Source organism: Callorhinus ursinus, unplaced genomic scaffold, assembly GCF_003265705.2.
Source record: "Callorhinus ursinus isolate GAN/ISIS: 27379988/994484 unplaced genomic scaffold, GSC_fseal_2.0 scaffold4, whole genome shotgun sequence".
NCBI lineage: Eukaryota > Metazoa > Chordata > Mammalia > Carnivora > Otariidae > Callorhinus > Callorhinus ursinus.
In genome coordinates, this window is record NW_027397066.1 from 142433221 (window position 1) to 142451129 (window position 17909).

Here is a 17909-nt window from a genome sequence, read left to right on the forward strand (position 1 = left end):
GGAAGTCGGTCTCCTGGTGCCATCCCTTGCAAGGCTTGTGCACAGGACTCTTGCGAGGGGCGGAGTCAAGGTGCGAGAAACATCCGGTGTGCACCGACTCCAGGCTGCCCTCCGTTACGTAAATTCTTTCTCATGTGTCTGAGGCTACTATCAGACAGAAGGGTAACGTGTCTAGAGAAAAATAAAACTCTTTGAAGTCAGGGAGTTCACAGTATGAGTCTCAGCTGTGTCAATTACATTCTTCGTGTGTCTGGGCTAATATTCTCTGGGATTGTTATTATTTTATAAATTAATTCTCAATGCTGACCTTTCTTGAGACTGGTGAAATTTGACAGAATTGACAATGAGTTGGTTTAAGACAAAAACAGCCAATGGAAATGGAACCGGAAGAGAGGGCTCCCTGTAATGGAAATCGAGGACTCAGACACACCTTGTGTCAAACACTCACCAACATTCAAGACAATGGTGCTACATTGTCATGGGGATGCTACTGAGCTCATCCCAGTATTAACTCAAACGTTGATTATGTTCTTGGGGATAATAAATATTTAGATTCCATCCTCACAGTTCACACTGAATGTATAAGAATGTATATACCCGTTTATAAGATGTAGATCTCATTGAATCAGAGTGAGAGATTGTTTTTTATACACCGAGCACCTGTTTATATGATGCTATTCATGCAGATTCTATGAATAGAACTTAGGAATAGAAACATGATTATTTCTTGTGCCTTCTTTACTTTTAAGAGGCCATAAATTCCTTTGTGGAGGGTTATATTTTCAATTGAGCATTTGTTTCATTTTTCTTCCTTACTGTGTGGTGTGATATTTGAGAGCATATCTATTCATGAATGAAAGCTTCCCAGACAATCATATACCCTTTTAGCCACAGAAATGGATTTGAGTTGCAAAATCCACATACACTAGATATGGTTCACAGGATTTTTATGTTTTTTTTCCTCAGTTCTCATTTTAGTCATCCCTTTGGATAACCGAATACTCATCCTTTGTTTTACTTTCTGATTAATGTAGTTGTAACACTTTTCTTGAGTAACAGATAGTGAAGCTCACAGGACATAAATGTTTTCTCTTCAGCTTTTGAAAGGTAGAAACCTGTAAGGAAATTTCTTTCCAAATACTAATATGTACTTTCCAGATGTTCTTTGTTCTATTGCTAAAAACCTCTATAGCTCAATGTGTAACCATTCTCCATGTGTTCTATAATTTTTAAATGACAGCCTTGTTTTAGGACTGATGACGATCTGCATCTGACCCAGAAAGACCACAATAACTCAAAATACACTTGGTGGCTCCATGTGCCTTTGTGTAATTGTGATTTGATTAAGATGAGGATAAAGCAAGTGAGCACCCTGCTGCTTAACCTCTCAGCCTCCTATCTGCTGCCCATATGGGCAACTGACCCTAAATAACAGACCTAACTTCCCGGAAGTAAAGTGAACTTCAAAGAGGTATACATTTTATTTCATTATATCACTTATAAAATAAAAGGCTAATATGTGGGAATAATATTTTGTGCAACGAACAATTCTAGGTGCTTTCTAGGTAAGTGTCTCACATTTTGCACAAGATAATAATGTAAATTAGAAATCAAAATCCTGTGCATATTGTTATGCATATAAGAACACTGAAGTTCATGGAATTTAAATAATACAAGATCACATAGTATGAATGATGCGAAAGAAAGTTAGATTCAAACCTGGACCGGTGGGAAGTCAAGGCCTACAGTTTTTCCTGATCACCTCACCACTTCCCATTATCATCCAGTGCAACTTGAAGAGAAATTTTAAAAGGAAGAAAAACTTTTATAAATGTTCTCATTGCGGGTGCCTGGTGGCTCAGTCGGTTAAGTGTCTGCCTTCAGCTCATTCATCAGCTCATGATCCCAGATTCCTGGAATCAAGTCCCACGTCAGCCTCCCTGCTCAGCGGGGAGTCTTCTTCTCTGCCCCTCCCCTGACTGGTTCTCTCTCTCTCTCTCTCTCTCTCTCTTACTCTCTCTCTCTCAAGAAAATAAATAAAATAAATAAAAAATAAATGTTCTCATTGCTATCACTAACATGAAGTCCAATAATGACAAAATAAGTAAAACCTAAATATCTGGCTCTGTTCTCCCACTGCTGTGAGCTTCTGTTCTAGTCTCACATCCTCTAATGCCTTGGAGACTTGGGTTGATTCAAATTGAAAGTGGAACTTAAGATTTAGTCATTAGTTTTACAAGTGAGCCATAGTGTCGTCCAGTTTTAAGTCTATATAGTAAGTACAGAGCATAGAGGACCAATGGTGGAATTAAGCTTTATAATTCTGTTCATGGTAGGGAAATTGAACTTTTTTAAATAATTTTTTTAAAAGAATTTATTTATCTATTTATTTGACACAGAGAGTGAGCGAGAGAGAGCGCACACAAGCAGGGGGAGCGGCAGGCGGGGTGGGGGGAGAAGCAGTCTCCCTGCTGAGCAAGGAGCCTGATGCAGGGCTCCGTCCCAGGACCCTGGGACCATGACCTGAGCCGAAGGCAGCCGCATAACCAACTGAGCCACCCAGATGCCCCGGGAAATTGAACTTCTAAAAAAAAATGTACCCATGACTATTAATACATGACATATGCTCAAAATTAATTCACATGTATAAATGTTGAAAGGCTAATTTGGGCATAACATCAGGAGACACTTAAGGTGTAAGGTCCTTTATTTTAGTAACATGAGGATTGGAATCTTTGCAGGAGCTCTATGTTGTCCAGGGCTCCATAAGACATTCAACTTAATTAACCATCAACTGAACGTGGATGAAACCAGTGAAACCTGACCTGAACCTGAAAAGGAGCCAGGATCAAAATGAAACTGTTACATTATTTCAAAAGAGCAATCAATAGAAGAGAATTCATCTTTCAAAACCAAGGTCCAATTTTGAAACTAATCTGTTTCTAGTGATTGATAAATTAGAAATTAGAAAGGCAAAGTTCCATTTAACAGCTGGAAAAACAGTAATTTGGAAGATATTGATGACTTTTATATTTTTACAGATTAAAACCCTGAAATTTTAAGTTGTTTTATGTTGCTACCCTTAAGTAAACACCATGTGACATTTGTGAAATTCTAAGTATATCTAAAGATGGAAGTCACAAAACCGAGATAAACGTACAGGTTTTGTTCATCATTAAAAAAAAATGAAATACAGCAAGTATGCTTTTACCCATTAATAGAAAGTGGAAACACTTCAACATTGGAGAATAATAATCAGTATTTTAAAAGCACAAAAGGAGTCAATTATCATTTTTTATAGTTTAGAGCAGTAAATTGAAGCTTATACAATATAAAACAATAATTATCCCACAGTATCAAATAAAAAATAGATCAAATTGCATTTTAAAAACTGACCTTAGGATTTAAGTGTTTTGTTGGTACTACTAGAAGAAACATAGTTTATTGTTAACCTGAATAAGATCTAGTTAACTAAAGAACACTATTTTATTTTTAATACACTTAAAAAGAGTCTTCTCTGTTTCAAAAAATCAGCATGTTAGATGATTTCCTCTTCTTTCTTTCTTTTTTTTTTTTAATTTTTCTACTCCTCACTGGGCTATGTCAACAGGGCCAGGCTATGAGTCTTTTCTCAGAAATTTAAAATTACTAACATTCATATTTCTAACAGTACTTCAAAATTTTATACATTTTTTCCACTGGTTACTACCAACATTTAGCTTAACTGAATGCCCTCTGCTAATGTAAATTCAAGATTCATTCATTAAAATTGTCTTTTGTTTACAAGGGACAAATACTCAACTAATACAGGTTGAAGGAAAAAGGAAATATTTTTTCCCCAAAATTAAAAAGTCAGGGGATAGATCTAAATTGAGCCCCTTGCTGGATTCAAGACTCAATCAAGTTCATCAGAAATTTTTCTGTTCAACCTTCAGCTGCATTATTTCTCTGATTTACTTTCATTTTTAAGCCTGCTCTCCTTTGGTGATGGCAAGGTGGCTATAGGTATACAAAGACTCACATCATTAAAGCTTACTAACACTCACGGTAAGATACATGTCCCTTTCCAACAGTTCCAGAAAATGCCCAGAATTTAATAGCTTGCCTGGCTTAGATCATTTACTTCCTTTGAAACTAAGGCCACATGCACTCTCATAGGCTGAGTGTTAAGGAGGAATATTCTTTCAACACAAAATAGTTTATCTTAGAAGAATTAGGGGGAAATAGAGGCAAGGCAGGTACAACATAGTTTGTGCTTTTTTGTGTATCTAAAAGGATCGTATAAACTTCCAAAAGTTTGCTTCTTCGGCATTAGTGACATCTAGGTCTTCCAAAGGACCACCATTCTCCCTAAATTGAAAAATGCACACTACATAAGACTCCCACCCAGAGCTCTCCTTACACATGTGTTTTGCAAAGAAAACATCCATCAACTTCTACTATCTTTTCTTTCTATCATTTAAATTCTGGAACAGAGGACTCAGGCCTTCAATCTATAATCCTTCTCCTAAGAAAATGAAATTTTCTTGTCAATCTGACAGTTTTTTCCCAAGATTCTCAGTTTTCTCCCAAGTCTTCAAATCTTAGCCTACCCCACCTCAAGTCAGTAAAGGGCATGATCAACTGATTCTCACCTCAACCATCAGTATTTGCTTTTCACATCTTTTTTTAAAATTAATTAATTAATTTATTTATCTTTTTAAAAATAAAAGTAGATAAATCAAGAAAATGGATCTCTATCTATGGAAATGCCAACCTTTAGCGAGCAGGGAGAGGAAGTACACTGGGGGATAAGAGTGTATAACATTTGTTATTGCATAACAAAAACTTGTAACACTTAGTGGCTTAAAAACCAATCATATAGCATTTCTGATGTAAATATAGTTTGCTTGGACAGTTCCTCTGGTCTGGGACAAGGTCGACATATTTAAGATAGGTTTGTTCATGTGTCTATAGTCAGTTTGTAGGTAGGCTAGGAGTGACTATTCCAAAATGACCTCCTTCACTGATTTGGAGACTGAATGGCTTTTGTCAGTCATGGAGTGACTAGACCACATGCCTCAACACCCAGCGGGCTAGCAAAGCTCTGTCCACAAGGTGGCATCACAGTTACAAAAGGGAGGGCAGAAGAATCAAGGCCTAGGAGGCCTGGGCTCAGAACTGGCAGGCACTCATTTCTCCCACTTCTTATTGGCCAAAGCAATTCACAGACCAGACTTGGTCCCACGATGGCTGAAAAGTCACACTGCTTGCGGATGTAGAATATAAGGGACAGAGTTAGGCCACTTTTATAAACAATTGAGCACAGTCCTCCTTTTTTTTTTTATTTGAGAGAGGGAGAAAAAGAGAGCGGTAGGAGGGGCAGAGGGAGAGGGAAAATCCTCAAGCAGACTCCCTACTAAGCACAGAGCCCCACACGGGGCTCCATCCCAGGACCCTGAGATCATGACCTGAGCCGAAACCAAGAGTCAGCTGCTTAACTGATTGAGGCACCCAGGGCCCCCAAGCACAGTCCTCCTTCTTAACCAGCTGACACTTTCAACATTCTTCCTTGAGATTTTGTTTTTAGCCAAATCCCAAGTACATGAGATCTGTTTTCTATCTTCCTAGTTACTGTATGCAATTGTTTTGACAATTATTTTATTTTTTTAAAAGATTTTATTTAGTTGACAGAGAGATAGAGAGAGAACACAAGTAGGCAGAGTGACAGGCAGAGGCAGAGGGAGAAGTAGTCTCTCCGCTGAGCAGGGAGCCAGACGTGGGGCTCGATCCCAGGATCCCAGGATCATGACCTGAGCCGAAGGCAGCCGCTTAACCCACTGAGCCACCCAGGCGCCCCTTGACAATTATTTTATAACTATATAAGTTATCATTTTCCTAGCCTCCAAGAACAATTTCTTCACTGTGTTTCAAACTTTGCTAAAACTTTCTTCTCCATTTTTCCAGCCTCAACTGGCTCCTCAGTTCAAGATTTCTATTATTGCAATTACCCATTTCAGGAACCAATTTCTATATCAGTTATTTATCTATTGTTGTGTAACAGACTATACCAAAAATAGTAACTTTAGGACTTGAGAGTAAAACCTAATGTGTTTTAAATGTTCTAAATTTTGTCGTGAAGTTAAAATTAAAAGTAGACACTCAAGAACAATATTCAAAGTGTGAACTCAAAAATCAATTATTAAGAGTGATAATCTAAAAATTATTTTTATCTTCTATTTTTGGTGACCTTGAAGAAGTCAGAAAAGTCATAATTCTATTATTTTTCAAATATATGATGTGGTGAAATTAAGGATAATCAGTATTTATCTTCAAAACTAACAAATTATTATGATCATTATTGGAACAAATTGATCATGGTTAGAAATGAATAGTCCAGATCTAGCAAACATACCCTTTATTTTGGATTTTATTGTTGGACCAGAGAGGAAAGCTAGTGGGTCCTTGTTCTGTCAGTTACTCTAGGACAAATTTGGTCCTGTGGCAAAATAAGTAGTGAGAGCTTTGGTCAGCTTCAGAGTCCCTCCATCCTCGCACCAAGATTTTTATCTGTGGTCTACTCAAGATAGAATATGGCATCGGAGAGTTTCTTTTTTTAGCTACAGGAAGAGACAATGCAAACCCCTGACTCTCGCAGACAGCTTTGTTCCAGATAATTGGCCTTCTCTGCTGTCCTCAGAAGGTTGTACATCAATACCTCTGAAAAAAATAAAATAAAAAAGCCTGCTCCCAGATTGTGCAATGAGGCAGGAATGAAACTTAGTGGATCATAGAGGAGTCATGTGGGAAGGGGGAGAGGAAAGCAGCCTTCTGTCCCTGGTCAGGAAGAGAGGGGCCTGGAAAACTGCAAGTTTCCCAGCAGGGACAACATGTGAAAAAAGAACTAGAATAAATCATCAATGTGTTTGCATTTCTTGAGTCTTAAAATTTCTTGGGAGGGAATCCCAAAAGAAGAGTAGATTTGCTGGGGATGCAAAATCATATCACATATATTTTAAAGATTAAAAGAGCAGTGACCTTTTTTTTTTTAATAGATCCCAAGCAGGTGAAACGGGTCATATCAGTAAAAACAGATAATGGACTATTTAACACTAAAGTCATTTCCTTGTATGCAATAATCTCATTCCTAAATGAGAATGCCAAGTGGAGGAAGGATGAAGTAAACACAATAGTCTATAGATAGTGCAAGACAAGATACAAACACTTAAACAGCTGAGAATACTTTGAAATATGAAAACTTTACCTCGTGCTGTTGTACTTATTTAATAAAACAATTGGCATGTAACATTTTTAAAAAATAATCCATAATTTGCTATTAACTGAAATACCAAGATGAATTCAAAGTAAGCACCCTTCCCATAAGGACACATAATACCAGAGTAAGCACCCTGCTGTAGGGTTGGACATCCTAACACAATTTGCTTTTCCCTGCCCAGAGCAGAATTTGGTCTGAAAAACGTTGTTGTCCAAGATTGCTTACACTGTAAAAATTGAGCAAGAAAACAGAGTTAAACTTTGTGGGCAGCAATTATTCTTGCTGTCAGCAGAAGCAAAATTTACCACCAAAGGAAAATCTGAAGAGTCAAATGTACTGTCATGTAGAAGTCAAACAGCCCTCCTGAGTTTTTCTCAGATTCCTAATAAAAGTCTTTGGCAAGAACTGCCATAGCTTACAGTTTAATGAATGTAGGTGAAAACAGATCCAAGTAGCAGCTTTTGTGTGGGAAGGGAGTATTATTATTCTTCATAGAAATCCAGCTTGGAGGAGCTGTGAGGAGTCATCTACTCCTGAGCTATACTTTTGGGATATCTACTCCCTTTCATAGACATTTTGAGAGGAGACATGGCATCCCACTGGCTCCTGATACCTGTGTGTGTGTGTGTGTGTGTGTGTGTGTGTGTGTGTGTGTGTGTATGACGTGTAACTTATATGCTGGCCATTCATCTTCTAGCTCACCTATTAATGAGGGGACTATCTTCCTTTTGAGAGAAATTCCTCACTAGGCACATATTGGTATTTTCAATCTTTCTTCTCAATTTCTACATCCTTAGTAGCTGCCCCACAGGGAACTAGGAAGATGTAAGGAGGAACAGCTACTGATCAACAACTAAGCCAGCTTATTAGCAATGATTATGGCAGGAGATGTCCTGGCAGCTACTCCTGGCTGTGCACTTTCCACTTCAAGATGGCCACCTGGCAATATGCTCATTAGCTTTGCATCCTCACTCATCCTGTAATTCTCACTTTCAGAAGTCAGAAACTGTCCTCTCTGTTTTTAAGCAGTGAATGCCACAGATTATCTGGGATATCCGTTATGCCTTTCAAAAAGCATGAAGATTGTGCTTTCTATACAAAAGTGTGTCAATTCTCATGTTAAGAAGAGGTATTTGCCTTATTTCCCTGAAACTGGAGATTTTGCTGGCATGCCATTTCTTTCTAGTTTAATTTTGCACTTTGCACTTTACGATTAGGCACAGCAAACACACAGAGATCATTGGGCACAGGCTACATTCAAATTAAAATCTGTTATTACTCAGGGCACATCAGTGGCGTTCATCTGGAGACTATCCCATATACATTTTCGAAGCTTTGGCATTTGCTAAAGAAGACTTCAGTCAGCAGGGGCAGGAAGCTGGCACTACAGAAAGCCCCAGATGAAGAAGCATCTGTAATAGAAGAGAGGGACTAACAGGCACTAAGTGAGGGGACTGGGGATGGCAGCAGCCTCTGCATCCGCTGTGAGAGTCAAGACTCCAAGGGACTGTCAAAGACAGATAAGCACACATGCATGGAATTCAATTTGTGCTGGTCCAGAAGTCAGCAGGTGCAGTGAATGACACCCCCTCAAAAGCCTCCTTGAATAGTTTGGAAATTAAACCTCCCTTTCAGACCCTCTGGTAAATAGCAGGCAGGGCAGCTCTGCTATGGAAAAGAGGAGGAAGAACAGAAAGTGTGGGATCTCAAGGGAAACTTCTATTTGGGGTATAAAAAGTGCATTCGGTATATGAAGTCAAGACACTGAATTATAAGTACTAGAAAACCTGTCTTGGGCAAAGATGATGCCATCAATGCTCTAGTTACCAGTTTGGGAAGCCATGAAGCAACACTCTCAGAGGGAGCAGGCAAGTCCCTGTTTAGATAAAGGAAGTCTGAAGGATTAGAAATGCACAAATGCTCTGAGTATTCTAGTTTCCTGCAAGTAAAATATTCCTCCTCCCATTTTCTCCCCACCCCACCCCACAACCAGCCTTCCTGCCAGGAGCAGGAAATAGTTGCATTTTGGGCACTGAGAATGCTCCCGCTGCACTCCCTCACTGATGCATACATAGAATATTAAAGAGAGGACAAATTATAACAATTATACAGCTTTCTACCCCAAAGGAATTTATGTTCTTCTTAGGATGACAATATATACATAGTACAATGAGATTCATCTCTGAATCCTCCCTCCTGAACCAGTTTCTTGTCCCACCAGCCTGGACTAATTCAGGCTCCTAGCCAAGCCATGCCCTCTGTCTGTCACTGTTCTTTCCTCTGCCTGAACTTTCCCTTCTCTCCCCACTGTCTCTAACCAACCCATACTCCTCCTCCATTTTGAACCTTAATTCCTCCAGAGTCCTTTCATGATTCCTTTAATTGGGACAAGATGTTCATCTTCCCCTAACCATGCAACTACTCACCTGTGTCCTGCCCCCCTACCATAATATCTACTGCATTATATTCTATTTCCAAGACTACCTTTCTGTAAACCATCCCCTAGATTATACATTTGGTGGCTGAAGGGACCACATTAATCTTGTTCACTATTATATCTTAGAAAACAGGTTTGTACCTGGCATATAGTGAGAATTCAGTAAACAATCTCTGCCTAAATGAATTAAAATTATGGTAAAGAGCTTAAAATGTTTTTATAAATTTCTTTTTCCTACTTTGAGTAATACCAGTAGTGACATTTTCAAATGTCCAGAGAAGTAGTAAAGACTCATTCATTCCAGTTGTCACCAGAGAGGAAGAAAGGATTGTAATGCCAATAAACTGAAACAAGGTGTTTGTCAAGTTCTTCATTGTCTGTTTCCGGGATTCTTGCACTAATCAGCAAATAGTTCTTCCTTTCATCTGCTCTCTGTCTCACACACCTGCATAATCCATCCTCTATTCTGTAGATAGAATGGTCTTCCTAAAACAGAAATCTGGTCATATTACTCTCTACCTAAGATCCTTCACTGGTCACCTAACTCAAATCTATAGGAGAGATTTGAAACGACTCCATGCAGAACAAAGTTCCTGTACTATTTGTGCTCTGCCCACCCTTTCAGCCTCTTCTGTTATCAATCCATGCCTCAAAATTTACACTCCAGAAAGGCCAGACACTTCTTGTATTGCTGTCACCTATTTACAAATAAATAAAAGTACAGTAAAGTGAAATAAAATAAAGGAAAAGAGCAGGCATAATGTTGAGTTACATCTTTACCTAAACCATAAACTCTACCACCAAAGCAAATGTACAAGAAATTATACCCCTTCTTTCCATATTCTTCTCAGTTTACAGGCATTCCTAAAGTTGATCTCTTTCTCATTTTTAAGGCTATTTGATGTTCATTTCACACTTATGTCATCTGTGTAGGATCTTTTGGAAAACTTATTTCATCTGTGCAGAATTGTTAGTAAAGGAAGAAGTCAGTGTTTAGTGTTTCAGTCTCCAGTACACTAGGCATTAACCTAATTTAAGGGATGAGGAATCCACAGCACAGTCTTTGCATATAATGAACTGAGTTAGAGTGTGCATGGCCAGAACGTAGTAACCCTTCCCTATGGGCAGCAGTTTGTCCTGTATGCACCTGACTGACAGCCTGCATCCCACAGGGTGTGCTAGTGTACAGATTCTATTTTCACCTTGATAGCATACCTCCAGTAGAGAACATAATAAAGAGCATTGTTTTAGTGCAATTGCTAAATATTTCAATCAAAACTACACTGAAATAAAAACCTACCCAGAATCATCATGTCTCAATACATGTTTAGAGAATTGCATACATTTTGTGACATGAAGCACAATGGAGTAAGACTAGCCACTGGTAATGCAGATTTGAATCAAAGCTGTCCGTGATGTATAAATGCATTATTTTTAACTGCATTCGGTGAATATTGCCGAATAACACAGATGTGCCCCAGCTGTCCTGCTAGAGAGTTTCATCACCTTCTACGTAAAAGCTATTTATTTCTAAGGGTGTCTTACTTGACTTAGGCTGCAATCATCATGACAACAACAAATATATCTTGTTAACTGAGATCCTTATATTATTTCAGTTTAAATTTGGCCATTACACTTTAAAACATACTAAATCATTAATAGTTTTAAGAAATGAATGCTTTTCCCATTGACATTCTATCTTCCACTTAACATATTCAAATATCTCTTTTTAATATTGTGCTAAGTATACTAGAACTTATTTCAGACCCCTTTTCAACAAATTTATATGAAATGGAGATCCCCATACAAGAAGTCCAAAAGGCAGAAAATGATTTTCATAAGTTCAAATTTAAAAATTATTTTTTCCTCCCTCTATAAGAAAGACAAGCTCAAATGTCAACACATCAGCATATCATTTGCTTTACATTGAACTGTTTGCCTGGTATTTACAAATTCAATTACTTTTCAGTAGCATCAAACAAGATTGTTACATGATTTTATTCTGCAACTCTGAATTTCCTTTCTGCTGCTTTTTGCTTTGCTTGCTTAAAAAAAAATTAATCTGCCATTTTCTGGTGATCTATCAGCAGGTTTCATCCTCATCATGGGTGAAACAAATACTCATCCAAGAGGTGAAGAGCAGTCTTGTTTCACACTTTGAATCTAGTTGAGATGAGATACTCCTGTGTAGTTATTTTCATGCCAGGGATAAGCTTTAGTTTATGACAGATATGAAACACAATTACCCACTTTACAGTTTATTTTTACCGAGAACCTGAATCTAGATTTTCTTAAAAATTAAAACTTCTTAAACTTCAACTCCATCCCCTACCTCACTTTGCATCATATTTTTATACTTATATTCACAGAATGCATATATGTAAAAATCACCTTTTCTCCTATTTTCAAAGAAAAGATACCTAGGTCATTGCTTCAATTTGAAAGTGAATTTTGCATCCTTTGTTTGCCATTGGTCACAAAGCAAACATAATGAGAGGAGAGAATGGGGATAGATTAATTCAAGGCACATTTAGAATAGCAACTCATCAGTATTTGAGTTGTCTCACAGTTATGTCTATGTATTGGTCAGTGTTCTCCAGAAAAACAGAAGCAAACCCTTTACATATGAGACTTATTAGCTTACCTGATGATTAAGGCTGAGGAGTCCTACAATCTGCCCTCTGCCCTCAGGAAAGCTGGTGCTATACTTCAGTTAGAGTCTGAAAGCCTAAGAAACAGGAAGCCAGATGTCCAAGGGTAAGAAAAGATGCATGTCCCAGCTCAAACAGAGAGCAAATCCGCCCTTCCTCCACCTTTATTTTTTTTTTCCTACTCGGGACCTCAAAAGATTGGGTGATGCCCATCTGCATTGGTGAGAAAAATCTTCTTTTCTTAGTCAACCTACTTAAATGCTAATCTCCTCCAGAAACACCCACACAAATGTACTTAGAGGTAATGTTTTACCAGCTATCTGGTCAGTATATCCATTAGCCCAATCAGGTTGACACATAAAATTAACCATCACAGTGTACCTTTGTAAGCTTTTCAGAAATGCATACTTTGAAAATCTTCAAACAAATGAATGCCGAAGGGAAATGCAGAGACTTGACAACATCATTTCTAAACTATCTCTCTTAACGCCCCCTGAACATGAGCCATGTATACTGGGCCACTCTATGACATTAGCAATGCACTCTGTGGCCAAGGAACAAAGATTAAACTAGGAATAAAGCTATTCTTTCTTCCAGATGAAGTTAAAAAAAAAACTTTAAAGTGACCTATAAAGCATTTTGTGGTCTAGTCCATCATGCATTCACCTTGTATTACTCTCTCTGTGAACTTAACTGACAAAATTTTGGTGCCATGATATCAGTCTGTTAACTTGAAAGAGCAACCAGTAACAGTTTACACTTGGTATTACCCTTCCACAAGTATTACTTCAATTGATTTTCTTAACAACCTTATGAGAGATAATAATACCTATTTTAAAGCTGTGGCTAGGGGATCAGAAAGGTTAAAAAAACAACTTTATAACAGTCACATCATTAACTGGTTGAGCCATGACACAAACTTGGGCGTTCTGACTCCATAACACACGATTTTACCACTCTGTCACTGCTATCCCACTACAAGCATAGTGACTATACCACTTCCTGTGGGAGATGGTCCTGCCCTTTACCTATCTAGTTCTTCTGAGCATACTTTGTTCTTATAGTAGCATCCATTTTTAAGATGCAGTAGATTTTGATCCATGTGTTCTGACTTACAATTAATCATGTTTCTGCATGCTTTCCTAGCCTTGGTGATTAATTATTTCTATGCCTGACACCACCAGAACAGGCCACCCAGAAATTTTGAATATGGAGCTTTGCAGCCTATTTAATAATGGTAGTCAGCCTCAGGTGGTACATTGTAAGTACAGTAGAATTCTTTATTTCCCTTGTTAACTTCAGGATAGCAGTTGGGAAAATGTTATGTAATTAGCTCCTTTCTGCCTTAGAAACAAATTTTTCTTTGAGATGTCTGAGATTACTGGCTGATTATTTGCCTATGGGTCCTAGAATTACATTTTATAGAGGTAGAAGCGGACTCTTTTTTAAAAAACATTTTTTCGAGTTCCAGATACTTTTATTAGAGGATTGCGCAGTCCTGCTGCAGGTGATGCTCACAGCTGGTGAGGCTGCGCGTGGTGCCCTTCCCAGTGCCAGGACTCCTCAGGCTGAGTTGGATGCACCATCCCCATTCCCAGCTGTCTACAGCAGTACAGCCCCTGCTGCATGAAGCAGGAGGCAGTGATGGCAGAGCGAATCTGTGACTGAAAATGGCTCCTGACTCCCCTCTCAGTGACGCAGTGGTTTGTGTGCCTTGCACCAAACTCCAACTGGTGACATTATTTTTTCTGCCTAATGTCTTTTTGTTATTAATTTTTTTTGGTCCTTCTTCCGTTAGATTATAAACAATTTGAAACTAGGGACTCTAGTAAATTTCATTAAATTTCTAATTCTTTTTTGCAGTTTGAAATCCTTTCACTGCCCATCCCTACCCTCACAGCTTGATTTGGCCATGGGACTTGTTTTAGCCGATAGGATGTCAGCAGATGTAATGCAAGGAGAGGTTTGAAAAAATCTTGCTTGATATGGTTTCCCTCTCTTGAATCACTGCCATCATTATGTTCACTGGTCACACTAGGAGATAAACAGAGAGCATAGCTGAACCCAAAATAGATCAGCCAAACCCCAGACAACCCTCAGATCTGTGATAAAATTAATTGTTGTTGTTTTTTTTTTTAGATTTTTTATTTATTTATTTGAGAGAGAGAGAATGAGAAACAGAGAGCATGAGAGGGAAGAGGGTCAGAGGGAGAAGCAGACCCCCGCTGAGCAGGGAGCCTGATGTGGGACTCCATCCCGGGACATGACCTGAGTCGAAGGCAGTCGCTTAACCAACTGAGCCACCCAGGCGCCCAAAATTAATTGTTGTTTAAAGCCACTGAGTCTTAGGTTGGTTTTCTAGGAAACATTTTTTGTGGCATTGGCTTACTGGCACATACTGTCTTTTTTACTATTATGTCACAGTTTAAAAATGAATATACCACCATTACTAAGAGAAATATTGACTACATTGAGTTTTATACTATGATAAAATATTATATATTATATAATATCCACTATAATGCTGAGTTAATTATCTTGATTTTACTAATAAGGAAACTAAGACTCAAAAGGATGCCACTCTTCACAAAACTAGAAAGAGAATAAGATGGAATTATGACCTCAGAACGAAACCTTTTACAATATGTTGTCTCTGGTTTGAAGGTGATTTGCCAAAATTTAGGATTCTTGTTAGCCAAATAGTCCATCATAAACAACACCATAAAATGCGTAAGTATAATAAAGCCATTAGAATATTAATCACACTCTTCGGGTTCATGATCCTAAACTGAATCATACCTGCAATTATGATATAATAAGCTTTGCAGATAGATGGATCACTGTCATATTTTCCATTTCTACCTCCACTAGTCATTATAAACATAAAAGTGACTCGGCAGTAATGCATTCATAGCTGTCAAAAACTCATCACTATTGATACCATGACCCAAAAATCCAGCTATATGTAATTAAACTTTAATTCCCACATCTCTAATTCATTTATATTTAAGTCAGCAGAAATTTTTAACTGCCCAGGTATTATGGTCCCAAAATTTTCATATATACCTACATATACATATGTATGAGAGAGAGAGAGATTAGGAGAGAAAGGCAGTTATATGTATTTTATGCATCAGTAACAAATTCAGATTAAAAAGCTTCAAGAAAAAATTAAAATATATATAATAAAGGAGGGTACGCCTGATTTGAATTTTGAATTTTGATATTTTTCTTTACTGAAAGCATTTCACATATAAAGAGCAAGAATAAATTTCTATCATACCTTGGAAGATTTGTGGAATATAGTTTACTGTCTGTCATGAAGATTTTAAAATTCAAATGGATCCTAGGTTACATAATCTTGAATTTCCAACAAATTCAGCGATGTAATTCATGAGAATAACTTTTCTCTAGAAATTTCCATGGCTCTTTGTTAATCTCTGGCAGAATATTTTCGGCATATATATAGAGAGAGTGATACATATAGATATATAAATCTTTTTTTATTGACCTAGGCACTGGTTCATTTTTTCTTTTTTTTACTTTTCAAAACAATAAGGGAAAAGTCTTAAAGGTGCATTTCTGAAACACATGAACTACTTATACCGATTTAAGTTCCTAAAGCTGATAAAGCTGTAAATATAGGAGGCTGTGACTTTGTTTTTGTTTTTGTTTTTTTTAAAGATTTATTTAGTTTTTCGAGAGAGATAGAGCATGAGCAGGAGGGGCAAAGGGAGAAGAGAGAGAATCTCAAGCAGACTCCATGCTGAGTGTGGAGCCTAACGTGGGGCTCAATCTCATGACCCTGAGATCACAACCCTGAGCAAAAACCAAGAGTGGGATGCTTAACCTACTGAGCCACCCACGTGCCACAGGAGGCTATGACTTTGGAGGAGTTTATCAGATTTAGATTTCCAGTCTTTAAATTTATATGGCTCCACACTGATGGTGGAAACAGGGCCTTAGAAAAGTCTCTGTGGTGTCCTGTTAACTCTCAAAATACGGTTCCCTCCACTTCCTTTCCCTGTGCTGTTCTTTCTCCTCCTCTTTTCCGCAAAACTATCTTCCAGTGAAACATTCAAGAGAAATGGATACTTGTGATACTCACGGCAAGGTCCTTGTGTCAGGCCCTATAATAGGAGCCTCCTTATTCTCTAGAGCAGAGCTTCTTAATTCATGGATCCATGGCTCCAAGGAGACTTCACAGATGGGGATCTCAGGTCTGTGAACCCCTTAAAGCTGTATGTGGCATTATAAGTGTGGTATATATATATAAGATTGAACATTATTCAGCCATAAAAAAGAATGAAATCTTGCCATTTGCAACGACATGAACAGAGCTAGAGAGCTTTATGCTAAGTGAAATAAGTCAGTCAGAGAAAGACAAATACCATATGATTTCACTCATATGTCTAATTTAAGAAACAAATGAGCAAAAAGGGGGAAAAAAAGAGAGAGGCAAGCCAAGAAATAAACTCTTAACTATAGAGAACAAACGGATGGTCACCAGAGGGGAGGTGGGTGGGGGATGATGATGGGGAGTAAAGAGGCACTTGTGATGAGCACTCGGTGTTGTACGGATGAGTTGAATCACTACATTGTACACCTGAAACTAATATTACACTGTATGTTAACTAAATGGAATTTAAATAAAAACTTAAAAAAATAAGTGGGATAAATTATTGAAGTCATTATTACATATTTAGATAGAGAACGTAAGGAAATATTATGTACTTTGCCTCATGTAAAATATACCAAAACCCAAAAATAATTTCCCAGGTAATATAAAGATGTAAAAATCTCTCTTGTATTTTCGAGGCATCTATACTTGCACACAAAGTTTGATTTCTAACTCTTATGGATTTAAGAAAGTCAAAAATCTTTGAAATACCAGGATGGACTTTGAAATAAATCTAATCTCTGGCTCAAAGTATCAAACTGAAGTATCTCCAAAGGAGGTCTGCAATGGAATCTACAATTAACCTACTTACAAGATCATTAATGTCATGCTATAATGAAATATTTGAGCATATTATAGCTATTTTTAAAAAGTTTCTAAAATCATGCTATTGATGCAGAAAGAGAAGTAAATTGAAATTCAATTACCCTCTACTTTTAGAACACTTTTAATTATCAGGTTGGAAACCTGCACCAACTGAACCCCCATTCATTAGGGACATGAATTTTCAGGACTCTCCTAAATTTAACAGGTACAAATAAAACCTTTTGCTGTGAAGCACTTAGAAGTATTGTTTCACAAATGGAAAAAAACTGGGGCAATGTAAAAGTGGTAATTTTCACACAGATATTGTACTAACTCACCCTGCAGATTCTTGGATTTCATTTTCCCCCATCACCTGCAGAGTACACATGTTCCAGCTCTCAGGAGTTACTGAAGAGTAGACTAACAGGAAGAGACAGGTGACCAGTCATGAAGGTAAAAGCTGCTCACACACTTTGGCCATGAGTCTGCACTGACGTGGACTAGGTCATGTTTCACTAAGGGAAGTGAAACACTAAGTGAAACACTTTTCCATCTGATTCACAGCTTCTTCACCAACTTTTT